This window comes from Triticum dicoccoides, chromosome 6A (genome assembly GCF_002162155.2).
Source record: "Triticum dicoccoides isolate Atlit2015 ecotype Zavitan chromosome 6A, WEW_v2.0, whole genome shotgun sequence".
Lineage (NCBI taxonomy): Eukaryota > Viridiplantae > Streptophyta > Magnoliopsida > Poales > Poaceae > Triticum > Triticum dicoccoides.
This window is the reverse complement of record NC_041390.1, coordinates 52,107,895-52,128,103: the sequence shown is the minus strand read 5'-3', so window position 1 is coordinate 52,128,103 and position 20,209 is coordinate 52,107,895. Positions and strand designations below refer to the sequence as shown.

Genomic DNA, 20,209 nt, shown 5'->3' with positions numbered 1-20,209 from the left:
CCTTGTCCAGCGGTATTGTACTTGCCCGAGATTCGATCGTCGGTATCCGATACCTTGTTCAATCTCGTTACCGGCAAGTCTCTTTACTCGTTCCGTAACACATCATCCCGTGATCAACTCCTTGGTCACATTGCGCATATGATGATGTCCTACCGAGTGGGCCCAGAGATACCTCTCCGTCACACGGAGTGACAAATCCCAGTCTCGATTCGTGCCAACCCAACATACACTTTCGGAGATACCCGTAGTGTACCTTTATAGCCACCCAGTTACGTTGTGACGTTTGGCACACCCAAAGTATTCCTACGGTATCCGGGAGTTGCACAATCTCATGGTCTAAGGAAGTGATACTTGACATTAGAAAAGCTTTAGCATACGAACTACACGATCTTTGTGCTAGGCTTAGGATTGGGTCTTGTCCATCACATCATTCTCCTAATGATGTGATCCCGTTATCAACGACATCCAATGTCCATGGTCAGGAAACCGTAACCATCTATTGATCAACGAGCTAGTCAACTAGAGGCTTACTAGGGACATGGTGTTGTCTATGTATCCACACATGTATCTGAGTTTCCTATCAATACAATTCTAGCATGGATAATAAACGATTATCATGAACAAGGAAATATAATAATAATCAATTTATTATTGCCTCTAGGGCATATTTCCAACAGTCTCCCACTTGCACTAGAGTCAATAATCTAGTTCACATCACCATGTGATTACACTCATAGGTCACATCGCCATGTAACCAACATCCAAAGAGTTTACTAGAGTCAATAATCTAGTTCACATCACTATGTGATTAGCACTCAATGAGTTCTGGGTTTGATCATGTTGCTTGTGAGAGAGGTTTTAGTCAACGGGTCTGAACCTTTCAGATCCGTGTGTGCTTTACAAATCTCTATGTCATCTCCTAGATGTAGCTACCACGTTCTATTTGGAGCTATTCCAAATAACTGTTCTACTTGAAGCTATTCTAAATTGTTGCTCCATTATACGTATCCGGTATCTCTACTCAGAACTATCAGGATAGGTGTTAAGCTTGCATCGACGTAACCCTTTATGACGAACTCTTTTACCACCTCCATAATTGAGAAAATTCCTTAGTCCACTAGTTACTAAGGATAACTTTGACCGCTGTCCTGTGATCCATTCTTGGATCACTCTTGTACCCCTTGACTGACTCATGGCAAGGCACACTTCAGGTGCGGTACACAACATAGCATACTGTAGAGCCTACGTTTTAAGCATAGGGGACGACCTTCGTCCTTTCTCTCTATTCTGCCGTGGTCGAGCTTTAAGTCTTAACTTCATACCTTACAACTCAGGCAAGAACTCCTTCTTTGACTGATCCATCTTGAACACCTTCAAGATCATGTCAAGGTATGTGCTCATTTGAAAGTACCATTAAGCGTTTTGATCTATCCTTATAGATCTTGATGCTCAATGTTCAAGTAGCTTAATCCAGGCTTTCCATTGAAAAACACTTTCCAAATAACCCTATATGCTTTCCAGAAATTCTACGTCATTTCTGATCAACAATATGTCAACAACATATACTTATCAGAAATTCTATAGTGCTCCCACTCACTTCTTTGGAAATACAAGTTTCTCACAAACTTTGTATACACCCAAAATCTTTGATCATCTCATCAAAGCATACATTCCAACTCCGAGATGCCTACTCCAGTCCTCAGAAGGATTGCTGGAGCTTTGCATACTTATTAGCATCTTTCAGGATTGACAAAACCTTCCGGTTGTATCACATACAACCTTTCCTCAAGAAAATCATCGAGGAAACAATGTTTTGACATCCTATCTGCAAGATTTCATAAATAATGTAGTAATCGCTAATATAATTCCAACAGACTCTTAGCATCGCTACGAGTGAGAAAGTCTCACCGTAGTCAACTCCTTGAACTTGTCGGGAAACTTCTTAGCGACAAGTCGAGCTTTCTTAATGGTGACATTTACCATCATTGTCCGTCTTCCTTTTAAAATCCATCTGTACTCAACAGCCTTACGACCATCGAGCTGTTCTGCCAAAGTCTACACTTTGTTTTCATACATGGATCCCCTCTCGGATTTTATGGCCTCGAGCCATTTATCGGAATCCGGGCCCACCATCGCTTCTCCATAGCTCGTAGGTTCATTGTTGTCTAGCAACATGACTTCTAAGACAGGATTACGTACCACTCTGAAGTAGTACGCATCCTTGTCATCCTACGAGGTTTGGCAGTGACTTGATCTGAAGTTTCATGATCACTATCATAAGCTTCTACTTCAATTGGTGTAGGTGCCACAGGAACAACTTCCTGTGCCCTGCCACACACTAGTTGAAGAGACGGTTCAATAACCTCATCAAGTCTCCACCATCCTCCCACTCAATTCTTTCCAGAGAAACTTTTCCTCGAGAAAGGACCCGATTCTAGAAACAATCCCTTATTGCTTTCTAATCTGAGACAGGAGGTATACCCAACTGTTTTGGGTGTCCTATGAAGATGCATTTATCCGCTTTGGGTTCGAGCTTATCAGCCTGAAACTTTTTCACATAAGCGTCGCAGCCCCAAACTTTTAAGAAATGACTGCTTAGGTTTCTCTAAACCATAGTTCATACGGTGTCATCTCATCGGATTTACGTGGTGCCCTATTTAAAGTGAATGTGGTTATCTCTAATGCCTAACCCATAAACTATTGTGGTAATTCGATAAGAGACATCATGGTATGCATCATATTCAATAGGGTGCAGTTATGATGTTCGGACACACCATCACACTATGGTGTTTCAGGCTGTATTAGTTGTGAAACAATTTCCACAATGTCTTAATTCTGTGCCAAACTCGTAATTCAGATATTCATCTCTATGATCATATCATAGATATTTTATCCTCTTGTCACGACGGTCTTTCAACTTCACCCTGAAATTACTTGAACCTTTCAATAATTCAGACTCGTGATTCATCAAGTAAATATACTCAACATCTACTCAAATCATCTGTGAAGCAAGAACATAACGATATCCACTACACGCCTCAGCACTCATTGGACTGCACACATCAAAATGTATTACTTCCAACAAGTTGCTTTCCAGTTCCATTTTACTGAAACCGAGGCTTTCAGTCATCTTGCCCATGTGGTATGATTTGCATGTCTCAAGTTATTCAAAAATCAAGTGAGTCCAAATGGTCCATTTGCATGGAGTTTCTTCATGCATATACACCAATAGACATGGTTCGCATGTCTCAAACTTTTCAAAAATGAGTGAGCTCAAAGATCCATCAACATGGAGCTTCCTCATGCGTTTTATACCAATATGACTTACGTGGCAGTGCCACAAGTAGGTGGTACTATCATTACTATCTTTTTGGCATGAACATGTGTATCACTACGATCGAGATTCAATAAACCATTCATTTTAGGTGTAAGACCATTGAAGGTATTATTCAAATAAACAGAGTAACCATTATTCTCCTTAAATGAATAACCGTATTGCGATAGACATAATCCAATCATGTCTATGCTCAACGCGAACACCAAATAACAATTATTTAGGTTTAACACCAATCTCGATGGTAGAGGGAGCGTGCGATGCTTGATCATATCAACATTGGAAACACTTCCAACACATATCGTCAGCTCACCTTTAGCTAGTCTCCGTTTATTCTGTAGCTTTTATTTCGAGTTACTAACACTTAGCAACCGAACCGGTATCTAATACCCTGGTGCTACTAGGAGTACTAGTAAAGTACACATCAACACAATGTATATCCAATATACTTCTATCGACCTTGCCAGCCTTCTAATCTACCATGTATCTAGGGTAATTCTGCTCCAGTGGCTGTTCCCCTTATTACAGAAACACTTAGTCTCGGGTTTGGGTTCAACCTTGGGTTTCTTCACTAGAGCAGCAGCTAAATTGCCGTTTCATGAAGTATCCCTTCTTGCCCTTGCCCTTCTTGAAACTAGTGGTTTCACCAACCATCAACAATTGATGCTCCTTCTTGATTTCTACTTTCATGGTGTCAAACATCGCGAATATCTCAAGGATCATCATATATGTCCCTGATATATCATAGTTCATCACGAAGCTCCAGCAGCTTGGTGGTAATGACTTCGGAGAAACATCATTATCTCATCTGGAAGATCAACTCCCACTCGATTCAAATGAATGTTGTACTCAGACAATCTGAGCACAAGCTCAACAATTGAGCTTTTCTCCCTTAGTTTGTAGGCTAAGAAAATCGTCGGAGGTCTTATACCTCTTGACGTGGGCACGAGCCTGAAATCCCAATTTCAGCCCTCAAAACATCTCATATGTTTCACGATGTTTCAAAAACGTCTTCGGTGCCTCAATTCTAAACCGTTTAACTGAACTATCACGTAGTTATCAAAATGTGTATGTCAGATGTTCGCAACATCCACAGACAACGTTCGAGGTTCAGCATACTGAGCGGTGCATTAAGGACATAAGCCTTCTATTAAGCAATGAGGACAATCCTCAGTTTACGGACCTAGTCCGCATAATTGCTACTATCAACTTTCAACTAAATTTTCTCTAGGAACATATCTAAACAGTAGAACTGAAGCGCGAGCTACGACATAATTTGCGAAGATCTTTTGACTATGTTCAGGATAATTAAGTTCATCTTATGAACTCCCACTCAGATAGACATCCCTCTAGTCATCTAAGTGATTACATGATCCGAGTCAACTAGGCCGTGTCCTATCATCACGTGAGACGGACCAGTCAATGTCGGTGAACATCTTCATGTTGATCGTATCTTCTATACGACTCATGCTCGACCTTTCGGTCTTCTGTGTTCCGAGGCCATGTCTGTACACATGCTAGGCTCGTCAAGTCAACCTAAGTGTTTCGCGTGTGTAAATCTGGCTTACACCCGTTGTATGTGAACGTAAGAATCTAACACCCGATCATCACGTGGTGCTTCGAAACAACGAACTGTCGCAACGGTGCACAGTTAGGGGGAACACATTCTTGAAATTTTAAAGAGGGATCATCTTATTTACTACCGTCGTTCTAAGCAAATAAGATGTATAAACATGATAAACATCACATGCAATCAAATAGTGACATGATATGGCCAATATCATAGTGCTCCTTTTGATCTCCATCTTTGGGGCTCCATGATCATCATCGTCACCGGCATGACACCATGATCTCCATCATCGTGTCTTCATGAAGTTGTCTCGCCAACTATTACTTCTACTACTATGGCTAACGCTTTAGCAATAAAGTAAAGTAATTATATGACGTTTAAGTTGACACGCAGGTCATAAATAAATAAAGACAACTCCTATGGCTCCTGCCGGTTGTCATACTCATCGACATGCAAGTCGTGATTCCTATTACAAGAACATGATCATCTCATACATCACATATATCATTCATCACATCCTTTCGCCATATCACATCACATAGCATACCCTGCAAAAACAAGTTAGACGTCCTCTAATTGTTGTTTGCATGTTTTACGTGGCTGCTATGGGTTTCTAGCAAGAACGTTTCTTACCTACGCAAAACCACAACGTGATATGCCCAGTGCTATTTACCCTTCATAAGGACCCTTTTCATCAAATCCGATCCGACTAAAGTGGGAGAGACAGGCACCCGCCAGCCACCTTATGCAACTAGTGCTTGTTTGTCGGTGGAACCGGTCTCACGTAAGCATACGTGTAAGGTTGGTCCGGGCCGCTTCATCCCACAATACCGTCGAATCAAGATTGGACTAGTAACGGTAAGCATATTGAACAAAATCAACGCCCACAACTACTTTGTGTTCTACTCGTGCATAGTAACTATGCATAGACCTAGCTCATGATGCCACTGTTGGGGAACGTAGCAGAAATTCAAAATTTTCTACGCATCACCAAGATCAATCTATGGAGAGACTAGCAACGAGGGGAAGGAGAGTGCATCTACATACCCTTGTAGATCGCTAAGCGGAAGCGTTCAAGAGAACAGGGTTGATGGAGTCGTACTCGTCGTGATCCAAATCACCGGAGATCCTAGTGCCGATCGGACGGCACCTCCGCGTTCAACACACGTACAGCCCGACGATGTCTCCCACGCCTTGATCCAGCAAGGAGAGAGGGAGAGGTTGAGGAAGACTCCATCCAGCAGCAGCACAACGGCGTGGTGATGATGGAGGAGCGTGGCAATCCTGCAGGGCTTCGCCAAGCACCACGGGAGAGGAGAAAGAGAGGGAGGGCTGCACCAATGAGAGAGATCAAGTCGCGTGTTATGGGCAGCCCCTAGGCCTCACTATATATAGGGGAGAGGGAGGAGGGTGCGCCCCCTCTAGGGTTCCCACCCCTAGAGGGGCGGCAGCCCCAAAACCCATCTATGGGTGGCGGCCACAAAGGGGGAGGAGAGGGAGGCGCAGGGAGTATGGGCCTTAGGGCCCATCTGCCCTTAGGGTTTGCCCCCTCTCCCCTTCTAGGCGCATGGGCCATGGTGGGAGGCGCCCTAGCCCACCTAGGGGCTGGTGCCTTCTCACACTTGGCCCATGTATGCCTCTGGGGCTCACGCCCCCCCCCCCCGATGGACCCCCGGACCCCTCCGGTGGTCCCGGTACATTACCGATAAATCCCGAAACCTTTCCGGTGACCAAAACATGACTTCCCATATATAAATATTTACCTCCGGACCATTCCGGAGCTCCTCGTGACGTCCGGGATCTCATCCGGGACTCCGAACAACATTCGGTAACCACATACAAACTTCCTTTATAACCCTAGCGTCATCGAACCTTAAGTGTGTAGACCCTACGGGTTCGGGAACCATGTAGACATGACCGAGACACCTCTCCGGCCAATAACCAATAGCGGGATTTGGATACCCATATTGGCTCCCACATGTTCCACGACGATCTCATCGGATGAACCACGATGTCGAGGATTTAATCAATCCCGTATTCAATTCCCTTGTCCAGCGGTATTGTACTTGCCCGAGATTCGATCGTCGGTATCCGATACCTTGTTCAATCTCGTTACCGGCAAGTCTCTTTACTTGTTCCGTAACACATCATCCCGTGATCAACTCCTTGGTCACATTGCGCATATGATGATGTCCTACTGAGTGGGCCCAGAGATACCTCTCCGTCACACGGAGTGACAAATCCCAGTCTCGATTCGTGCCAACCCAACAGACACTTTCAGAGATACCCGTAGTGTACCTTTATAGCCACCCAGTTACGTTGTGACGTTTGGCACACCCAAAGTATTCCTACGGTATCCGGGAGTTGCACAATCTCATGGTCTAAGGAAGTGATACTTGACATTAGAAAAGCTTTAGCATACGAACTACACGATCTTTGTGCTAGGCTTAGGATTGGGTCTTGTCCATCACATCATTCTCCTAATGATGTGATCCCGTTATCAACGACATCCAATGTCCACGGTCAGGAAACTGTAACCATCTATTGATCAACGAGCTAGTCAACTAGAGGCTTACTAGGGACATGGTGTTGTCTATGTATCCACACATGTATCTGAGTTTCCTATCAATACAATTCTACCATGGATAATAAACGATTATCATGAACAAGGAAATATAATAATAATCAATTTATTATTGCCTCTAGGGCATATTTCCAACACAGAATGGGTTAGATTGTAATTTCCTTTGCTGTTTGGTAACTTTCTTAACTGTTACAGATTGATATTGCCACAAGGATATTTTGCTACTAATATCGATATAGGACACTGACTCATTGATGTTGCTAGCTTATTGCAAAAAGAAAAATCAATCTTATATTTCTATTGCAAGGAATACCAAGGAGCAAATTCCTGGCTCCGCCACTGACCTGTTACCATGCAATGAGCTTGGCTCCACTCAACAGCATTCCTACAAGTGATCTAATCAATATTCACAGCCATCTTGCAGTAGTAGTATACTGAAAGAGATTTCAGTAACTGCCATCAAGTGTTCACCACTCCTTTTTTGGAATACTTATGCTCTAAAAACATCATAGCTCTACAACAAAAATGGAGTCAATCTCGTCAAAACTGAAAGACCTCGGATCTCTTCTACTCTAATCACTAGTGATCTAAACGCTCTTATATTTCTTTACGGAGGAAGTGCTACCTAGGGAAAGCCTACTTCACCCACATGCCACAGTGACAAGGATCCAGCAAAAGCCTCCTGGTTCTGCAAGCAACGAACATGTCTAAAAAATCTAAATCTCTCCGGCAGCAATGCAGAAAACAAGATGACAAACATCAAGCAGTACACACAAGGATCCCTGCAAAAGCCAACATTGTTTCCAGGTCCTTAGCCAAATCCAATGCTGTACTTGCTCTAGGAAAGAGTAAAATTACTAGCTAGTGATCTAAAAGATCTTATATTTCTTTACAGAGGGAGTAGCTAATTTGTACAAGACAGATGGCACTAAGTTACATTTCAGTAAACTCAAACTTCAATACAATAAGTTACTGGAACTATAGAGTATAGAGGAACTATAGACTAGAAACAGAGCAGACAGCGGAAGCTAGCGCAATCTTCATGCATCATCACCATCTACCAAATGAGCACAAGACACTTCAATCTCCAGGCATTAACCCTTTCTAAGGCTGTCGGAAGGGGTCGGCTACTAACCAACCAATCATGGATATGCTTACTCACATGGTACTCAGTTAGTAAGTCTTGAATACAAAGCGAGCGTGTCGAGAGGCTCTGTTTTCCACTTGTAGCAGCTTGTGTTCATAACCCACCATTTCAGTGCCGTAGTGATTATGTGCTTCAAACTCAATTTTTTCTAGCACCTTTGCATTCAACACAATGAACCTGGCAAAGTCAACTTGTTTCCCATAGCCCTCGAATGGCTTAAACACCACTTTTTTTAGATGGGCTCAAGGCATTCGATTGGATGTAGTGGGTCATGCTGAGGTTCATTTTTCTGATCCCTATCATGGTGTTTACGAAACTGCGACATGGGAAGAAGAGGCATATGTTCATGCTAACTAGACTATAATATGTGAATCAAATCAGACACTTAAAGCAAGCAAAAATGAGTACTCACAGTGAGATGAGGCCTCTCCAGACAGGGGAACCACCTGAGGATGTTAAGAACTGCATGCAACTTATCTGCAGAAGAGCTGAGAGCCAAAACCTTGACGGTGCGCATCGAGTTTGCCGAGCTGACCGAGCTTATTCCCTGAAGATAGCAAACAATGAACATACAAATTATCATCTTCATGCTAGAGTGCCGAATGCAAGATTCCACCATAACATTGCTGCTACCTGAAAGAGTAGGATATTGGAGGCGGCGGCTATGAAAGGGCCCAATATCTCCAGCATAGGCGCCCTAGTTACCCTGATAATCACACGGTCACTTACGTAATAACGAGGCAATAGTAGCCTTACAAGGCGAGGAGCATCCAAGATCACCAGTTCTGCTATTTCACTAGAGCTATGACTGAAGATAATGGTCTTGAGAGTCGGCGAGCTAACACGGAGGCGACCAGCAGCGCAAACTTCGGCCATGTATAAGCTCTCCAAGGCATGGCAGCCTACGTTGCGCAGATACTTCAGAAAGCGTGCGTACCCAGCCGGATACTGCCCCGATACTCGGATACTGCCCCGATACGGCCCGATACGTATCCCGTAAGTATCCCTTGATTTTTTGATTTAAAAAAAGAAAATAATGTTTGATACTCCTAGGATACTTCTGTGATACTTTTTGGATACCTGAAACCCCTCGTTTTGACGTGAAATCCCCTCAATAGTAAAGGCACACCTTTTGAAGAGACCTAACATGGGTGTGAGTTCATGCCAAAATATGACTGTCAATGTTCTTGTTCAATTGAAAGGTGAGCAAGAGAAAGTCAATGCACTGATTGGAACAACAAACCCAGGAAAATCGCACTGCCAATTAATGAAAGTGGACCAAGTGCAAGCAAACAAAGGGAATAATCCTATTGAGGCATGTTTTGACCTAGAAGCTCTATTTTGTTTTCAATATTTTTCATAATTAATATATGTAATACCTATATAAACGTATCCCCGTATCCATGTTTTCAGAAAATTGGCGTATCGGGCGTATCCCCGTATCGCGTATCTGATACATATCCAAGTATCCGTGCAACATAGATGGCAGTGTGTGGAAAACGTCCTCTGAGATGGAAGTGTCAAACAGGGTGAGCTTCTTGAGATTGGGGAAATTCATGGCCAGCACGATCTTGAGATCGGGGAAAGCACAATCGTTGATCTTGGCAGCTAGGATGGTGGTCGATGCGGAGCGGAGCACTGATGCCAGCAGCCGCGGGCAGGCGTAGGCGATGTCGAGCTCCTGGAGGTTGGAGAGGGTGCGGGAGCGAAGCCAGCTCTCCGCCTGGGCGCGGAGGTCGTCGTCGCCGCGGCGGTGGAAGGAGAATCGGCGTGCGGGGCCATGGTGCTGGGAGATTATCTGGGAGACGGCGGAGGGTCGGACGGTGGGGACGGGGCCGGCGGCGTCGGCGTCAGCGGCTCGGGTGCTGACCTCAAGGTTGAGAGGCGTGGAGCGCCAGAGGTGGTGCCATTGGCGGGAGAGGACCGGCGTGCGGTCGCCGTCCTGGGTGGGGAGGAGGGAGATGATGGTGCCGAGGACGTCGTCGGGGAGCCTGGTGACGAAATCCTCGCCGCCGTCGCCGCTCCGTGCACGGTTCCGTGCGGTCCCATGGGATTCGCGCGGCTCCTTCTCCATGGTCGGCGACCGGCGCCGTGCCTCACGCTCTCACTGGGTTTGGGTGTGTGGGGATGGGGCGCTGGTAACTGTTCTTTCAAGAACTAAAGTTGTTTGACGGACGCAACGCTAAACAAAAGAGTCAATAGGAATATGTTCTTTAGCACAAAGAAGCTTTACAATTTATTCCAAGATAAGCACATGGTTTTCTGGCATGTTATTATTGTGAAACACAATTGAATCGGAACTAAGAAAATACAAAATGTTCAAGATAAAATGTCAATATGCGAGGCAACAATCTGTTTGTTTATTAGAAGTTAGTTGCAAAGAAGTCATTTCAAGTTACATTATTCACAAGTTAGTTGCAAGAAAGTCATTTCAAGTTACATTATCCAGAAACTTTGTTGCAAAAGTAGCAGGATACATAAATGAATCGACCAGTCACACCATAATTCAAGTTAAATTATACAAAACATCTGCCACCATTGATTGCTCGTGTCATTGTTGTTGGGCCTAGGGATGCCGTTGATGCTTACTCGGGGCACAAAAGCTCACATCAGGAGAAGAAGTTGCCAGGCCATCCTTTCGAGATCTTAAACTGTAGTGTTGCATGCACGTATGGTCACTCCAGCTAAGGTTACACTTCAATGCACAAATCAACTTTGAAATCCAAATGCATTTTGTAAAGCTCGCATGCAACACCTCTGAGAGTTTCAACAAACGCAAAACTTCAAATATTAGTCACAGTACGAATATTAAGACACTTGATGTACTATCATCTATTTGTTTGCATACATTCCAATAAAAAACATCTCTCCAGTTCAGAGTAGCAAGGCAGACATAATAAAGGCTATATGTAGATAAGAATGAAAACTGAGTGTGGATCTCATGACTAACGATGATATGTACCTAGGGTAGGGTCCTAGGCCGGATCTATATGCCCTACCCAAGAACACTACCCTAGGCCTGACCTACATGCCCTACCCAAGGACACTACAGAAGAGGCCAAGACCTACAAAGTTAGAAAGGAGGTACCGACTGAAATGACCACAAAGTGCAACTTGATGTCTACTACACAACCTTCTTCTTGTAGACATTGTTGGGCCTCCAAGTGCAGAGGTTTGTAGGACAATAGCAAATTTCCCTCAAGTGGATGGCCTAAGGTTTATCAATCCGTAGGAGGCATAGGATGAAGATGGTCTCTCTCAAGCAACCCTGCAACCAAATAACAAAGAGTCTCTTGTGTCCCCAACACACCCAATACAATGGTAAATTGTATAGGTGCACTAGTTCGGCGAAGAGATGGTGATACAAGTGGTATATGGATGGTAGATATTTTGTTATGATGAAGATTTTGAAGCGGTTATTCCTGAGGTTTCAGCTTCAAGATCGGGTGTCTTGCCTGGCTCAAGAACGACATCTTCTTCGGCCGCTTTGTCCAGGCGGGCCTTCTTGCTTGGCCTAGGTTTGGCCCTGAGAAGAATAACAAAATCAAATATAGCATATGTTCTAAGGCGATGTACTGCAAATATCACAATAAGTATAGCTTACCCAAGCACCATTTTGAGCGGTGGCAGTTGAGTAGCCGATGACTCGCCAGAAGATGAGTGGGAAGTAACCTGGTAATCGGAGTCAGACGGATTAAGAGGTTGACGAAAGCAGCCCGCTTTAGGACAAGCACTGACAAGCAAATTAGAGACCTCTGAACGGCATTTCCGAACCGGACTGTTCGGTAAACCGGCGGAGGTAACTACCTGGCCGCTGTGCCGGGTTGTGCGACGAGCTTCGTGTTGTTGGGTCTTCATAAGAAATTTAGGATCCAAATAAGCAAGAGGATGAGAAAATTTAACTTTCCGGTTTGCCTGACGGATTTTTTGTGAAGGCAAAGGTTCTGAATCGGAAGAGAGAATAATTACCTCTGCAGCATCCGCGTGGCTGGCTTCGGCATCATCCTGACAAATATCATCATCAATAAGACGCACGAAAAATAAACCAAGTGAGTCAAGCTCTACCTCAAGGTCCGGATTATCCACATCATCATCAGGGGCCGGATTAGAGGAAGCAGTGGTTCTTTTCCTGTGGGCAGTCTTCTTCACAGCTTTAGTCTTTTGCAGAGTTGCTCTTTCCGGTTTGTCTGGGGCACCGAGACATATGGCTATTACCTGCTTCGAGAGGGGCCCGAACTCGTAAATCCGAGTGTACAATCTCGCCGTAGCTAGGCTCTACCCTCTCCTACGTACCCCTACCTCTACTATCAGATCCGTTACCACGACAGTTGGTGCCCACCATGGGGCATGTTGGGAACGTAGCATGAAATTTCAAAAATTTCCTACGATCACGCAAGATCTATCTAGGAGATGCATAGCAACGAGAGGAGGAGAGTGTGTCCACGTACCCTCGTAGACCGAAAGCGGAAGTGTTAGGTTAACGCGGTTGATGTAGTCGAACGTCTTCACAATCCATTCGATCTAGTATCGAACGTACGGCACCTCCGAGTTCAACACACGTTCAGCTCGATGACGTCCCTCGAACTCTTGATCCAACACAGGGTCAAGCGAGAGTTCCGTCAGCACGACAGTGTGGTGACGGTGATGATGATGTGATCCGCACAGGGCTTCGCCTAAGCACTACGACGCTATGACCGGAGGAGTAAACTATGGAGGGGGGCACCACACACAGCTAAGAGAACAATTGATGTGCTTTTGGGGGTTCCCCCCGCCCCCGTATATAAAGGAGGGGAGGAGGAGGCGGCCGACTAGGAGGGGGCGCGCCAAGGGGGGAGTCCTACTAGGACTCCTAGTCCTAGTAGGATTCGGCCCCCCTTCTTTTCCTTATCTTGGAGGTGGAAAGGGGGAAGGAGAGGGAGTAGGAGAAGGAAAGGGGGGTGGCGCCCCCTTCCCTAAACCAATTCGGCCTCCTCCCTTGTGGAGGGCGCACCAGCCCCTTCTGGGCTGGTTAGCCTCCCTCCTATGGCCCATATCTTCCCACGGGGGGGGGGGGTTCCGATAACCCATCGGTACTCCGATAAAATACCTGAATCACTCGGAACATTCCGATGTCCCAATACTACCTTCCAATATATGAATCTTTACCTCTCGACCATTTCGAGACTCCTCTTCATGTCCGTGATCTCATCCGGGACTCTGAACAAACTTCGGCCACCAAAACACATAACTCATAATACAAATCGTCATCGAACGTTAAGCGTGCAGACCCTACGGGTTCAAGAACCATGTAGACATGACCGAGACACATCTCCAGTCAATAACCAATAGCGGAACCTGTATGCTTATATTGGTTCCTACATATTCTACGAAAATATTTATCGGTCAAACTGCAATAACAACATACGTTATTCCCTTTGTCATCGGTATGTTACTTACATGAGATTCGATCATCGGTATCATCATACCTAGTTCAATCTCGTTACCGACAAGTCTCTTTACTCGTCCGTAATTCATCATCCTGCAACTAACTCATTAGTTACATTGCTTGCAAGGCTTATAGTGATGTGCATTACCGAGAGTGCCCAGAGATACCTCTCCGATCTCGGAGTGACAAATCCCAATCTTGATCTATGCCAACCCAACAAACACCTTCAGAGACACCTGTAGAGCATCTTTATAATCACCCAGTTACGTTGTGATGTTTTATAGCACATAAGGTGTTCCTCCGGTATTCGGGAGTTGCATAATCTCATAGTCAGAGGAATATGTATAAGTCATGAAGAAAGCAATAGCAATAAAACTTAACGATCATTATGCTAAGCTAAGGGATGGGTCTTGTCCATCACATCATTCTCTAATGATGTGATCCCGTTCATCAAATGACAACACATGTCTATGGTTAGGAAACTTAACCATCTTTGATTAATGAGCTAGTCAAGTAGAGGCATACTAGGGACACTCTATTTGTCTATGTATTCACACATGTACTAAGTTTCCGGTTAATACAATTCTAGCATGAATAATAAACAATTATCATGACATAAGGAAATATAAATAACAACTTTATTATTGCCTCTAGGGCATATTTCCTTCAGTTTTCCACTTGCACTAGAGTCAATAATCTAGATTACATAGTAATGATTCTAACACCCATGGAGTCTTGGTGATGATCATGTTTTGCTCGTGAAAGAGGCTTAGTCAACGGGTATGCAACATTTAGATCTGTATGTATTTTGCAAATATCTATTTCTCCCTCCTTGACTTGATCACAGATGGAATTGAAGCGTCTCTTGATGTGTTTGGTTCTCTTGTGAAATCTGGATTCCTTCGCTAAGGCAATTGCTCCATTATTTGTCACAAAAGATTTTCATTGGACCCGATGCACTAGTTATTACACCTAGATCGGATATGAACTCCTTCATCCACACTCCTTCATTTGCTGCTTCTGAAGCAGCTATGTACTCCGCTTCACACGTAGATCTTGCCACAACGCTTTGCTTGGAACTGCACCACTTACGGCTCCACCATTCAATATAAATATGTATCTGGTTTGCGACTTTGAGTCATCCGGATCAGTGTCAAAGCTTGGGCGCGCCTTAGGGCCCCCAAGGTGCGCCCTGGTGGGTTGTGCCCCCCTCGGGGCACCCCTAGGTGCTTCTCTGGCCCATTGGGTGTCTTCTGGTCCATAAAAAATCCACAAAAAGTTTCGCTGCATTTGGACTCAGTTTGATATTGATTTTCTGCGATGTAAAAAACAAGCAAAAAGACAGCAACTGGCACTTGGCACTATGTCAATAGGTTAGTCCCAAAAATTATATAAAATGATTATAAAATGATTGTAAAACATCCAAGAATGATAATATAACAACATGGAACAATTAAAAATTATAGATACATTGAAAACATATCAATGTGTGCTGTAATAGTGCGTGCATTAATATAATCTGGTACAAGTACACAAAAAATAGGCTCCAGAAGTAAGGATAATTGGCAGATGATAGGTTCATAATATATTGTATAGAGAGTTTATTGCCAAACCATGATAACAAGAGTGCACAACAACTAGGCAGATTGTAGTGTACATAAAAGGGGTACACCATAACCGGCATATATAAATCGGGAAAGTGGAACTGGCTGGAAAATACGATGTTGTATTGCCGCTACTAATTGAAAACCTATCGATCACGTACAAGCCAGCTCTATCAGTTGTTGACTGCAGATGTCCCTGCTCCCCTTCCTGACAAGGAACATACTATACGTACTAAATACAAAATAACAAAAGAGGAATGTCGTGGAAAACCACGGTCACCTATGGGACCAAGAGCCCCTTTTGGTTCAACGGGGGGATGGGCACGTTGCACAAAGAGCGGAGAAGCGTAACGCAACACGAAAAATATCATGCGAGCAATTTTACCAAGGTTCGGGCCGTGGCGAGGTGTAAAACCCTACTCCTTCTTTGGTGGATTGATGATGGAAAATGGTGGAGAAACATTGCGCTCTTGCCCGGCAAGGTTGCCTCGAGGCGAGATGAGCTATGTGCGAATGAGTGTGAGGGGGTCTGAATCCTTTCTACGGTTGCCATGGGCCTCCTTTTATAGATTAACTGGTCATCATAGTGGCAAATCGACCTTTACATACTGATTAGATAGCAAATAGTGCTATGATACCTAACTCTGTAGGCTGACAGAGTGCATTAAATGTGCCGCTCAATGTCACATCACGGCTCACCCGACAGGCCCTGCCGGGCTGTTTTGCTAGCTTTGCGCCTACTTGCTTGACATGTCTCAGGACGGGTGTCGCTTGGAGGTATTTCCGTAGGAAGTGGCTGCCATGTGGGAAGTAATAGTCACTTAGTCACTTTGCAGCTTGACACCGCACTGATCGATGACTTGTGTCGCTCGTGAGGTGGGAGCGGTGGAGTGGTTTGCCTCCACGAGCCCCGGCAGGCCTGCCGGGATGATTTGGGGGCTTGCTTCCGGGGGTAATCTCATCCTCGCCAGGCTCAGCTGCCCGACAATGGAGGTTCTTCTCATAGTTGTATCTTGCCTCTTTGGCTAGTCTTGGTCTTCTCGATTTGCACTTTGATCCTTCAAAGAACCGAGCTCTCGTGCTCTGATCTGATCTTGGTGCTGAAGTCTTGTTCGTGCGCCTGTGCACAGTCTGGGCAACGGACCCAGGGTTTGTTGCACCAACAGGAGCCCTCGGGCCTGGCCCGAACGCGCTGCCGGGCGTCGTCGAGGTAGGCCCTAACTAGTGCATAGGCAGAGGCGTAGAAGTGGCTGGCCCCTTGAGATCTTCTTTGCTTCTTTAGTAACTTGAGTCCGGGCCAGTTTCCGGTTCTTTCGCGTGTCGTGTAAAGCCAATCGTGGTGGGTCCACTCTTGTAATGGCCCGTGAATGACTTCAACGCACGGGCGAGTAACTGCCAATTCACTCTTCCCACCACGCCCTTATGTAGGATCGAAAGTATGTCTAGAGGGGGGTGATTAGACTACTTGACCAAATAAAAACTTAACCTTTTCCCAATTTTAGTTCTTGGCAGATTTTAGCTATTCTAGAACGAGTCAAGCAATCATCACACAATTCAAGCAAGCATGCAAAGAGTATATTAGCAGCGGAAAGTAAAGCATGTAACTTGCAAGAATGTAAAGGGAAGGGTTTGGAGAATTCAAACGCAATTGGAGACACAGATGTTTTTCCCGTGGTTCGGATAGGTGGTGCTATCCTACATCCACGTTGATGGAGACTTCAACCCACGAAGGGTAACGGTTGCGCGAGTCCACGGAGGGCTCCACCCACGAAGGGTCCACGAAGTAGCAACCTTGTCTATCCCACCATGGCCATCGCCCACGAAGGACTTGCCTCACTAGCGGTAGATCTTCACGAAGTAGGCGATCTCCTTGCCCTTACAAACTCCTTGGTTCAACTCCACAATCTTGTCGGAGGATCCCAAGTGACACCTAGCCAATCTAGGAGACACCACTCTCCAAGAAGTAACAAATGGTGTGTTGATGATGAACTCCTTGCTCTTGTGCTTCAAATGATAGTCTCCCCAATACTCAACTCTTTCTCATAGGATTTGGATCTGGTGGAAAGAAGATTTGAGTGGAAAGCAACTTGGGAAGGCTAGAGATCAAGATTCATATGGTAGGAATGGAATATCTTGGTCTCAACACATGAGTAGGTGGCTCTCTCTCAGAACATATGAGTTGGAATGGTGTATGGGTTCTGATGGCTCTCTCTTCGAATGAAGAGGAGGTGGAGGGGTATTTATAGCCTCCACACAAAATCCAACCGTTACACACAATTTGCCAAACTCGGTGGGACCGAATGGTTAAACTCGGTCGGACCGATTCAGCAAACCTAGTGACCGTTAGAGATTTCGGTGGGACTGACATGCAACTCGGTAGGACCGATTCGGTTAGGGTTTGGGCATAACGTAATCTCGGTGAGACCGATTGCACAAACTCGGTGAGACCGAGTTTGGCAATAAGCTAACCAGAGAGTTGGTCAGGTAAACTCGGTGGGACCGGCTCGCTCTTTCGGTGAGACCGAAAAGTTACAAGAAGGAACCATAGAGTTTACATTGCAATCTCGGTGGGACCGATTCGCTCTTTCGGTGAGACCGAAAAGTTACGAAAGGGAAACAGAGAGTTTGCAACCCCATCTCGGTGAGACCGAGATCCTTATCGGTAGGAACGAATTGCTAGGGTTTGGCAGTGGCAAATGACAAGTGAAACTCAGTGGCGCCGGATTGAAAGAATCGGTATGACCGAGTTTGGCTTAGGGTTTAGGTCATTTGTGGCTATGGAAAAGTGGTTGAGGATTTTGGAGCATATCACCAAGCACATAAAGCAAGAGGCTCATTAAGCAACACCTCATCCCTCCTTGATAGTATTGGCTTTTCCTAAAGACTCAATGTGATCTTGGATCACTAAAACATAAAATGAAGAGTCTTGAACTTTTGAGCTTGAGCCAATCCTTTGTCCTTAGCATTTTGAGGGTTCCACTTTCACATCCATGCCATGCCAATCATTGAGCTTTCCTAAAATAATCATCTTGGAATAGCATTTGCTCAATGAGCTATATGTTGTTATGAATTACCAAAACCACCTAGGGATAGTTGCACTTTCACCTTATCCTTAGCCACGTATGCTGCATGCATCGAGTGGGGTAGGTAACGGAGGCGTGTGGTGCGAGAGAGTATCAAGGCAGGGGCCCGGTTTTCTTGAATTGGTGGAGGAGGACGGCGGTTACCCATCGAGGGATCGGCTCTCTTCCCTGACCCGCCTATAAAAGGAGGGGCGAGGGAGGAGCGGAGGCATTCATCCTCACATCCCTTCTCCTCCATCCTCTATTTTCTGCTAGTTATGTTGAAGGTGAAAGCTTGGGGCCAAGCCCCAGGCAGTAGCTTGGAGTTGGCGATGTTGAATGTTCGTGCTGATGCTTGGGGAGTGAGCCTGGTTTAGGTCCGGAGGAGGTGCGGTGGGCGAGCTGCCCACGGTGCAGGAGATATCAAGCTTTCCCATTGTGGTGAAATGCTTGTCTCCTCCACCTCGATCGGCCATCCGACGTGGAGCGTGGGACCTTGCCATGAACCACTGCATCTCGTCGACCCGGTGACCAGGTTCTTGGAGCCTTTGATGCTCGTCCGGGACGCAAGGCTAGGAGTTGTTGGTAATCCCAGCCCTGCCCCTTCCAGCAGAACCGGGTGTCGGTGTCAAAACTGGCGGATCTCGGGTAGGGGGTCCCGAACTGTGCGTCTAAGGTCGATGGTAGTAGGAGACAGGGGACACGATGTTTACCCAGGCTCGGGCCCTCTCTATGGAGGTAATACCCTACGTCATGCTTGATTGATATTGATGAATATGAGTATTACAAGAGTTGATCTACCAGGAGATCGTAATGGCTAAACCCTAGAGGTCTAGGTTGTATGGCTATGATCATGAAAAGTCTCTCCTCCGGACTAAGTCCTCCGGTTTATATAGACACCGGGAGGATCTAGGGTTACATAAGGTCGGTTACAAAGAAAGGAATCTACATATTCGGTCGCCAAGCTTGTCTTCCACGCCAAGGAGAGTCCCATCCGGACACGGGTGCAATCTTCGGTCTTCCTGTTCTTCACAGCCCATCAGTTTGGCCCATGGCTAACAGGCCGGACGCCCGAGGACCTCTTAGTCCAGGACTCCCTTAGTAGCCCCTGAACCTGGCTTCAATGACAAGGTATCCGACGCGTAGATCTGTCTTCGGCATTGCAAGGCGGGTTCCTCCTTCCGAACTCCAACATAGTCTTCGAACATATTGAATCTGTCCTGACTGGTAACACACGCACCACACACAACTGTAGAGGGAATATAATATTCCACGAGTCCCATCTGCTGACAACTTTTTGCAAGATGACATCACATCTGTTTGGTCACTATATCAAACCGTTTTTGTCTGTTGCCCCACGTTTCGAGATGCGGTTTCCATTGGCACGTCTTTTCAAAGCAGAGATCGTGTCCCCTTATTGCGGTATTTTCATCAATGCAGGCGTGGGTAGCCCAACTATGCCGTTTACACAGCCCTTGAGAAC

General features: G+C 45.5%; 1 pseudogene; it reads right to left on the bottom strand.

Moving 5' to 3' along the window:
• Positions 1–8,661: 8,661 nt before the first annotated feature.
• Positions 8,662–10,709, bottom strand: LOC119315627 (annotated as a pseudogene).
• Positions 10,710–20,209: the final 9,500 nt, after the last annotated feature.